We start from the raw sequence: 9,494 nt of genomic DNA, 5'->3' as shown, positions 1-9,494 counted from the left end.
ACGCTCTGGCTGCCGAGAGTACGGCTCCGTACGGGCCTGTATATATAGGAGGGCGAGCCGAGGCCGCCATGGGGTGGCCGACGATGGCGACCGCGCGCTAGATCTGGCGCCTAGCTAGCTAGCTAGCGGTTCCAACTTCCAAAGGGCCGGGAGACTTTTCTCTCCGCGCGCCGTACCATTAGTGATGTAATATCAAGTGCGCGTAATAATGTTTAAGTGATGCACAAGTAACTGGAGAGTACGTACATGTGATAACCTTATTTGAGGTAGTGAACTTGTTACCTAGCTAATAACTCTGTTATTTTAAAACACAATAGAGATGAACACTTGCCCGATGAATTAATATGCACGCGCACATCCTATGAGTGCCTTTGAGAGACGACGAGGGCGGCATACCGTTCGCACGCAGTGCTGCAATATTAATATTAATATGTGTATTGTGATATTCCGAACTAGTAGCTTCGAAAGTTTAGAGGATTGAAAAATAGCAAACCTACTTGTGTGCTTATCTTTGGAATATTTGGAACCGGCTTATTTTCCCCGTTCGCCATAATGGGCCCTTGCTGGGTGGACATTTGGCAATATTAGCCGGGATATATAGTGATTGAGAAAGTCCCAAGCACTTGAAACTTAGCAAATATGGTAAGGAGCCTTAGCAATTAATTACCACCGAGCACTCTCCATGCGCCTTCGCTCGTTTTGTGAAAGTTGAGCAACTTTCCATGAATTTTTCGCTTTCCAAATAACAAAATTTATTAACATCAAAACTACAACCACATGTGACATGCAACTTTGATATCACTAACTTATATTGATTTTTCAGAAGCCATTATTCTGCAATCGTGTATCACTTTCGATATATACGAAACGAAATATCTCCATAATTTTTCACACGTATCCCAACGCATCACTTTTTTCCCAAGAGGGTAAACACTAAACAACGGTTCAATACGTTCTTGGCAAGCAAAAATAATTCAACCAAAATACTAGCCTACTCTTTGGGATTATTTTAGGCCAATAATGCACTTGAAAAGTTGACATTTGAATCAGATTCTACTGGCTGCAAAGCACGTCGCAGGGATTTAAATGGATTCCTCTCCATCGAATCCGTAGCCGCAAAGCACCAGATGGTTGGAGCCTACTGACTTGTGTTCCAGTGGTTGCTTTGATAAATGAACGTACAAATCAAAAGGCAGCATCAGAGAGTTGGCTTTTCTTTTTGCCTCTTAATATACTACCATATGTGCATTATTATACATGTATGTTTTATTCTTCCGATGTACGACCTTGCAAAACTAAGTTCAAAATTGAGCTTATTATAAACTGCAAGCAGAGCAATATATAAAGCGCTCAAATAAACCTCATTCGCTGTGCGGCAGCTTATCATCGTGGCACACCTGGAATAAAAAAAGATCTGACAAAAACTAAACACCCACATGGTTTGGTGGACTTTGGAGACTACTTCATAGGAGGTGTTCGTTTCTTTCACGTTTTTATTTGCCACCTTATGCCAGCGCCTAGCTGCCTGACATTGGACAAAGCACATCTTGGCTTTGCACAAATGAATTTGACTTTGTCAACATCTGACTCGAAAGAGGATGTACACAATTAGCCAAGAAAATATTCAGTAGACCGACTTAGCTAGAACTCCAAGTGTTTATCACGTGTTAGATATTTCAATTCAAGGAATAGAAAGTAGTAAAGCTTTGGCAAAGAAGAACCAAATACTTGTTTACCTTTCATAGCCTCTTTTTTTTTGGAAGAACTCTAGAGAGCTATGGCAAAGGTTACCCTCCAACCAAATAACTTCAAATCTCTAGGGGTCAAATAAATTACTCCAGTGCTGGAGCATAAACCTTCAGCAAATTTGTCATGGAAACCAAGTTTCAAAATCGATCAAACATACCTCGTAGACGATATAGAGCAGTGCTCCTGCTTCTTTTTCGAAAAAACGGAGACCCAAATATGCACATAAGTACAGGCACAGATATATGGTTCAGGTAAGGATGGAAACTAAACTATATTAATATTGAACATATGAAATGTTAAATACTACAGCAAGCATCATCCATTCCTTGATTTTTTCAGTCCTCCTTCCATAAGTCTGAACTTTGCAAATGTAAATTGAAAGAAAAAAAAAGGCACAACAACCGAATGACACAGCAGAAAATAGGTGCACATACCTATTGGCACGAAGGAGGGAGGCGCATGCGCACTAGCTGGCAAGTTAGTTTTGGTCAACTTATATATCCATGTTATATTAAGAAGAAGTAACACAGATAAGGGTGATCGGGTACGTCACCGGCAACTACGTGGTTGCATGTACTCTATAATGACTATATTTATTTATTTATTTATTATATATTTTTAATTTTATAAATAGGAAAAATAGGAAATATCTTCTTGTTAGATCTAACTTCCATGCATGATTGTATTAGATCCAATGTTAGAGATAACATAGTGATTTCTGCTTTTTTTTCATTACATGAGCGTGAAATATTATGCGCGCATGAGAGGAAAATAATCGTGAGAGAGGTATTGTGACCGTTTAAAAGTTTTCACTAAAGTAAACGTGACATGGGTGATACGTGAGATGAAAATACTCCACATGATGTTTTTTCCCTTCACATTACATCACATTAGATATAATAGGATCTTATAATGATATGTAACATTTTTTTCTTAGTGTGACATGGGCGACTTGTAACATTATTTTCCCTAATGTGACATGGGAGATATGTAACATTTTTTTTCCTAAAGGGACATGGGTGGGTTGTCACATTCTTTTTCCTAACATGACATGTGTAGGTTTTTAACCTTCCTCCTAATGTCACATGGGTGAGTTGTAACTTTTTTCCTAGCATGACATGGATATGTATTTGGGATCTCGAGATGCATAATCCCCCCACCCCCAGCAAAAAACAAGGTGTGTTTAATTCCCATATTCATTCCACATGAAACCATTGATCGGAGAAGAAATGACCGTGCTTGTTTTTGCATGATGGCCGGTTATATATTTTTTTCTTTTATCCCTTTATAAATTGTTTTACCTCTTCTAAAATTTATTAACGGATCAGATTTATTTCTTATTAGCTCCTAGGAGGTAAGCCAAGTACTGTTGCAAGGCCCAACTAAGATTAAATAATATTTTTTAAACGTCCACGTAATAGAGGGGGGTTTTGTGCCTAATTAATCTTCTCAACATTCTAAGACAGTCGCAAGACAGAATAAAGGCAAAAAATATATACCAGAACTTGAACAAAAATTGATATATAGTTGGCGGTCCGATTTTGCTGATGATAAGGACGAACTGAACTGCAAATGCCACTGATAATCATCTGATGATTATATGCTAATTTGTATACTTCAGGCTCGTAATAATTAGAAATGTCCGGAGCTTCCTGAGGTTTGACTTTGCGAAAACTAAGAAGTAAAACTTAACAACTGGATGACAGATCGATGAGCAGATGGAGGCCAAAGATTATCCAGAGGAGCATTGGCTAGCCGTGTCAACTTAATTATATATCGACATAGCAAGTAACACATGTCTGGGTTGCATATCCGTGTTATATATATACACATAGAAACATGTAACTTAATTATTGATGATAAGCTCATAAGGATGGACTGAACTTCAACTTGCACTTGATAATCATCCCCATTGCTTGCTGGTTTGTCTGCTGCTTCCTGTGAGGTCTGACGTTGCAAAACCAAAGAAACAAAACTGAACAACCGAGACAGATCGCGGATGGAGGCCGAAGGTTATCTGAAAGAAATCAGCCAGCTTATTATATATATGCCGATATAACAAGTGACACATGTATGGGTTGCGTATCCGTTAAATATTATATAACATGATATATCACATAATGTTAGTAGTAACACAAAGAAGCACTGTTCTTGTCAACAATAACATTTTTAGATAAAAGAATAACATTATCCCAGCCGTACGATATGTCGGTTCATTATCACACTGTTATTGTCATCGGTCAGTCGGTACGGCTCTACGTGCATATATAGCATATATACACGAGAATACCATACCACACATGATGAGAGTGTGACGTGGCCAATCTCGCAAGTCGTACACTTGTATGCGTACGGCAGGGTTGGACTTTTTTGGCGTGGGGTAGGGTGACGGCGACATCATCCCCTTCTGACTTCGCCTCCTCGAATCCGACGTGTCTTCTGACCTTTCTGCAGACAAGGCTATCTATCTATCTATCAAACCGACGTCATGCATCCTGGATCATTGTTGCTTGACGGAAGGAAGAATGGAGTGGAGTACTTGATGAGTTGCCATTTCAAAAACAAAAGAAAAATTGATGAGTTGCTTATGATGAGTAGTGTTTGTTCTATAGTTTATGCAACACCTTATCTATCTAGCTAGATGTGTTAAAGACGATGTCTACCTTCAATGGGTCGTAACATGTGTCGCTTGGCTCCGTACTTGACCTTTTAGCAATCACACGTGGCCGGGTTTAGCCAAGGCAATCAACCAGATGATCATCGGAGATCAACCGTACATTTGGGTTGCCAAAGGAACTAGCTACCCATAAGTAAACGCCTCTATCATCTGCCGCCGTGTTCTGACTTTCTAACCTCTTCGTTCTCAGGCCATTGCATCATCATAGTACCTTCTGTTTCTGATCGAGAAGCCATCCACTCTTTTCTATTGGATGCTGTGTATCTGTCCTACTGTACTTTGTGTTGGCTTGCTTCCTCGAGGAAACAAGCAGCCGTTGGATTAAAGAACTTCTCTCTGGATCATCATCTGCTCATGTGTATCATGCATCCTTATTAGTGATGTGTGGCTAATAATAATGAAGGTGTCTGCTGGTGAGCACAAATTTTTGCAGATAAACTTCTTAACTTCTTTTGAATGGAGACCTGTAATATTTTGCAGATAAGCATCTGACGTAGTACGGTTTACTAGAAAAACAATTGGCACTTACTGACACACACACCTTTTGCGTTTTGTGCATGATCATACACCTTCTGCATTTTGCATTGTTTCTTCGGTGTTGTTGTTCTTGGCGAGTTGCGACGCGACTTGGTCGTACCTTGGCCGATGGGATGTTACGTCTCCGTTCTGGTCGGCCGTTTAGGTGCCATGGATCTCTACTATGAGCTATCAAGATTTGACAGCACGGTTAGTGATTGCGACATGTTGCTTATAATAATCGATTGCCTAATCTGTCTCACCGGAGGTGCTGATGGCGACTGACAGAGGGCTAGGATGAGAGAGAGAGAGAGAGAGAGAGAGAGAGAGAGAGAGAGAGAGAGGAAACTGAAAATGTCAACGCACGTAGGCATCAAAGCAGTGTGAACACACATGCTCAAAGGCACAGCGCACTTTTTCTCGAAAGGACAACGCACATCTATCTCACTTTGAATTCAAATGTCCTTATTTGCAGTTTCTCACAGCTCGCTGTACTGTGCAAGGTTTTCACTCTAAATTCAACTCTGCCTCTACTGCTTGTCGGCTGCCACTGCCATGGACTAGTTGGTAGTCAGTTGGCATGTTTCTGATTTGCAGTGATCCAGACAGGAGCTCATGGAAATAACTTTGCTTGTTGATGAACTCTGCACTTGCGTTGTCTGAATCTGTTGGAGCAGGCAATTTTCAGGAATTGTTCAGCAGCTCAGTTGGTGTGCTTGTACCGGGACTCATTTTTCAGATGTTTCTCAATCAGCTGCTGCAATCTGAATCTCTGAGATCAGGCAAACAGCAACTATGTTATCCTAAACTCTGCTTCACTATCACGTTGACGCCCAACTTGTAATTCCTCAAACAGCTATCGCCATGGCCCAATGGCTTCCCCTGCACCGGTCACCGGCGTGCACAGCAGCCCTAGTCCACGCGGCCCTCCTCTGAATCTCGACCATGCGCCCGCGCCACACCGACGCCGTACGCTGCACCGCCGCGCCACATGCGCTGCTCCGAGCAGCCATGGTCGATCACCCCGCGCGCCCACCCGCGGCGCGCTTGGCTTACCGCGCGGCGCGCTTCTGCCGAGCTTCAAGATGTCTGTCCCTGGAGCCGCTGCCGGTAGGCATAGGTTATTAGGTTCCCTCGCCGCCTCGCAGCGCTCCGGCGGGCGGCGCTGGCCTCCCTCGCCACGGCCAGGGGTGGACGGTATTTCATTTACCGTCCACCCTGGGTACCTGTGAACCGTTCAATCCTCAACCAACGGCTGAGATTAAGCAAGGGAGACCCAGTACAGACGGGACGTTGACTGGACCGAGCGCATAGACGCCCTCTCGTCGTCCCGCCGCGCGCCCGCGCTGCTTCGCCAGCCTCTCCATCCGCCGTCCTCCTGCCGCTCTGCTTCGCGGCCCTTGCCGCCGCCGCCCGGCGACGGCGAGCCCCGTAGGGCCGAACGAGGTTTGCATGAACGCGCACGCTCGAACCAATTAAGTAGCTCTCAAGCAGCTTCGCCGCCGCCGTCCGGCTTAACGTCGGCAGGTCCATGTTAGTTTGATCTCAATCCGGATCGGTCCAACGACCGATCCGGAATTGGTTACGCGCCCCGATCGGGGACGCACCGCCAACCCAATGGCGGGTGGGCCCCCGTCGCGCAGCGCCATAATAAAAGAAAGGTGGGGGCCGGGGCACGGATGACGAAGTTCGCCGTTTGCCTACGAACCCACCTAAAAACCCTAATTGATCCGATCCCGAAGGGTGGGCGCTGAAGCGACGGGAAGCACCATCGCCGCCGCCTCTGCACCCACGCCGGCTCCTCTGCATCATCATCGCCGGCACTGTTCGACTACACCGCCGCCCGCTCACCCTCGTCCACGACTACATTCGGCTTCCTCCTCGACGTCATGGCCAACAACGGCGAAGCCGGGGCTTCAACCGGTGGTATGGATCTAATCTGCTTTTCCCTATCTCTCTGTTTCTTTCTCGTTTTGCCCTAAGTACTATCCTGTTTAGTCAATTACCGAGCTAATACATGGTTAGTGGATCCTAAATTCCTATCAATGGTATCAGTTTAGCCTATCTAATCGTTGTTAGTCTCGGGCAAGGACCGATCCAAAGCAATTAGAAGGAGATGAGCAACATTACCCGAGAAAGAAATTGCAAAACAAGAACGCAAGGAAGAATCAAACCCTTCGGGGTGCAAGAACACCCGCACCCGAGCCCAAACCCGATCCCCAACCCTAACCCTAACCCTAACTTTTTGACCCGGCCAAGAAAGAAGATCTTACCTCCCACCGGGAGCTCCACGCTCCACGGGTCAGCCCCGAACCGGCTCAGGTGCTCCGGCGCCCCACCGCCGTCGATGAGCCGAGCCATCCCGAGCGCGCTGTCGCTCGAGGATCTCACCGTGCCTCGCGCGCGGGCAAGAACAGCCACCTAGGGCCTACTCGACGGCGGCGCGCTCACACACAGGCGAGCGCGCTCGCCGGCGAGGAGGCCCGCGGCGGCGCCGTCGCCTCGGTCGCCGTCGCGAGGAGGAGGACAGGGGAGCAGCCGGGGAGGCACGGGCGAGGGAGAAGGAGAAATGGGCTAGGGTTTTGCGGGGAGCGGCTGCGACGCGGGGTTTTGACCCGCCCGCAACGGCCGGACGGCTGTCGGATCTGATCCGACGGCCACAGGGAGGTCACGCGCGCGCGGGCTGAATACGGCCCAGGCGGGGCGCTGCTTTGCCGGCCCAGGCCCAGGTTGCGGCCTGGTGCGCGGCCAGCAGCCCCGCGCGCGCGGTTGCCGCGTTGGGCCGGGCCAATATGGGCCGTTTTGGGCTCGTTTTTGGGCTGGTGTACAGTCAGATTTTGTTATTTTCTCAGAAACTCTTTTAACCACTTAATGATTGATTTAATCTCTATTTTAATTTCACCAACGTGATAATTTCTATAGAGAGAAAGAAGTAAGAATGTTTCTGAAAGTTAGAACTATTTATTTATTTTTTTTCCGCTGCCAATTTAATTAAGTTATATCCTTTAATTATTTTAGACCCAACGAGATATTATAATTAAAGGAGTCAGATTCCAGTTTTTTCTTCAGTTACTATATTGTTATTTTCTGACCAACGTTGATAATAGCAATATTACAATTTTTCAAGTCAGTTTTCAGTTTTCTATAGTTATAATATTATTATTTTCTGACCAACGTTGATAATAGCAGTATTATAATTTTTTAAGTAAGTTTTCCATGCATTTGCTCTAATTCTGCCCAACGGTGTTTTAGAATTAATGCAGCTAGTTAATTGTATATCTTAATATTGACCAATGTTAAATTGAGATATGCAATTATTGTTTTATAAAAGCAGTTCTCACCTTTCTTGATTTAAATTTCAGGATCTAATGCCATGACATTCATTAATGCTATACCGCCGTTGGATGGTTCCAACTACGGGATATGGGCTCAGAAGCTAGAAGTGGCTCTCGCACTCTCAGATATTGACCTAGCTATCACCTCACCGTGCCCCGTCAGCCCTGGGGAACTGGTGAGGGAAGCGGATGAGAGTTTTTTCGATTGGCAAGCTCGCCAAAGAGAACATGCAAATGTTCAAATGAAGTTTGATCTTGAGAGAGCAAAATGGAACTCTTCCAACAGAAAGTGTTTGATGGTTATCAAGAGTTCCATCATAGACAGTATCAGGGGAGCAATCCCAGATTGCCCCACCGCAGTTGAGTACTTAAAGAAAGTGGAGAGTCAATTTGTTGGCTCTTCAAAAGCTTACGCTCAAACTCTGATTCAGAGGTTAGTTAATGATAAGTACACTGGCGGTGGTGTGAGAGAGCACATACTGAAAATGAGCAATATGGCATCTAAGCTAAAGCCTATGGACATGGAGTTTCCTCATGCTTTTGTTGTCCATTTGGTTCTGGCTTCTCTGCTGAAAGAGTTTGAGACCTTTGTTGTTAACTACAACATCAGCCCAGACACATGGGACTTAGAGAAGCTCATTGCGATGTGTGTGCAAGAAGAGGAAAGACTCAAAGCCTCGCATGGTGACACGCTCAACTATGTTAGGCACAATAAAAGAAACAACTCTTCCGATAAAAACACGAGGCCACAAGGGAAACCTCAGTTCAAACGAGGTTCCACTTCTTCTTCTTCTTCGACTCACCCAGGCAAGGGTGGAAAGAAAGATCAACCACATATTGAAAAAGATCAATGCATGTGGTGTCACAAGACGGGACACTACAAGAAAGATTGCCCAGATTTTCTACGGCATTTAATTAAGAAAGGTGAGGATGTTATCACATTTATCGATGAGACCCTGTACGTAAGTTATTCTAAATCTACTTGGTGGATTGACTCAGGTGCAACTGTTTATGTTGCTAATTCTTTGCAGGGTATAAGTACAAAGACGATGCTACAAAGAGGGGATAGATGGCTGAAAGTCGCCAATGGAGTTAGAGCCGACGTTGAAGCAGTTTGTCAACTCACGTTAGAGTTAGAGAATGGCTTTAAACTCCAGTTACATAATGTTCTTTATGTACCCTCTTTGTCTAGAAATTTAATTTCAGTATCATGCTTG

At 44.8% G+C, this 9,494-nt stretch overlaps 1 long non-coding RNA gene across 1 annotated transcript; it reads left to right on the top strand.

Annotated features, from left to right (window-relative positions):
* The first annotated feature begins 9,166 nt into the window (after window positions 1-9,166).
* LOC112884265 lies at window positions 9,167-9,494 on the top strand. Its single transcript, XR_003227069.1, has 2 exons — window positions 9,167-9,201; window positions 9,309-9,494. It is a non-coding gene; the product is annotated as an uncharacterized LOC112884265 (long non-coding RNA).

The sequence above is a fragment of the Panicum hallii genome, chromosome 3 (assembly GCF_002211085.1).
Source record: "Panicum hallii strain FIL2 chromosome 3, PHallii_v3.1, whole genome shotgun sequence".
In the NCBI taxonomy this organism is placed as follows: Eukaryota; Viridiplantae; Streptophyta; class Magnoliopsida; order Poales; family Poaceae; genus Panicum; species Panicum hallii.
The sequence above is the reverse complement of the archived record's forward strand: the minus strand, read 5'-3'. Positions and strand labels throughout refer to the sequence as shown.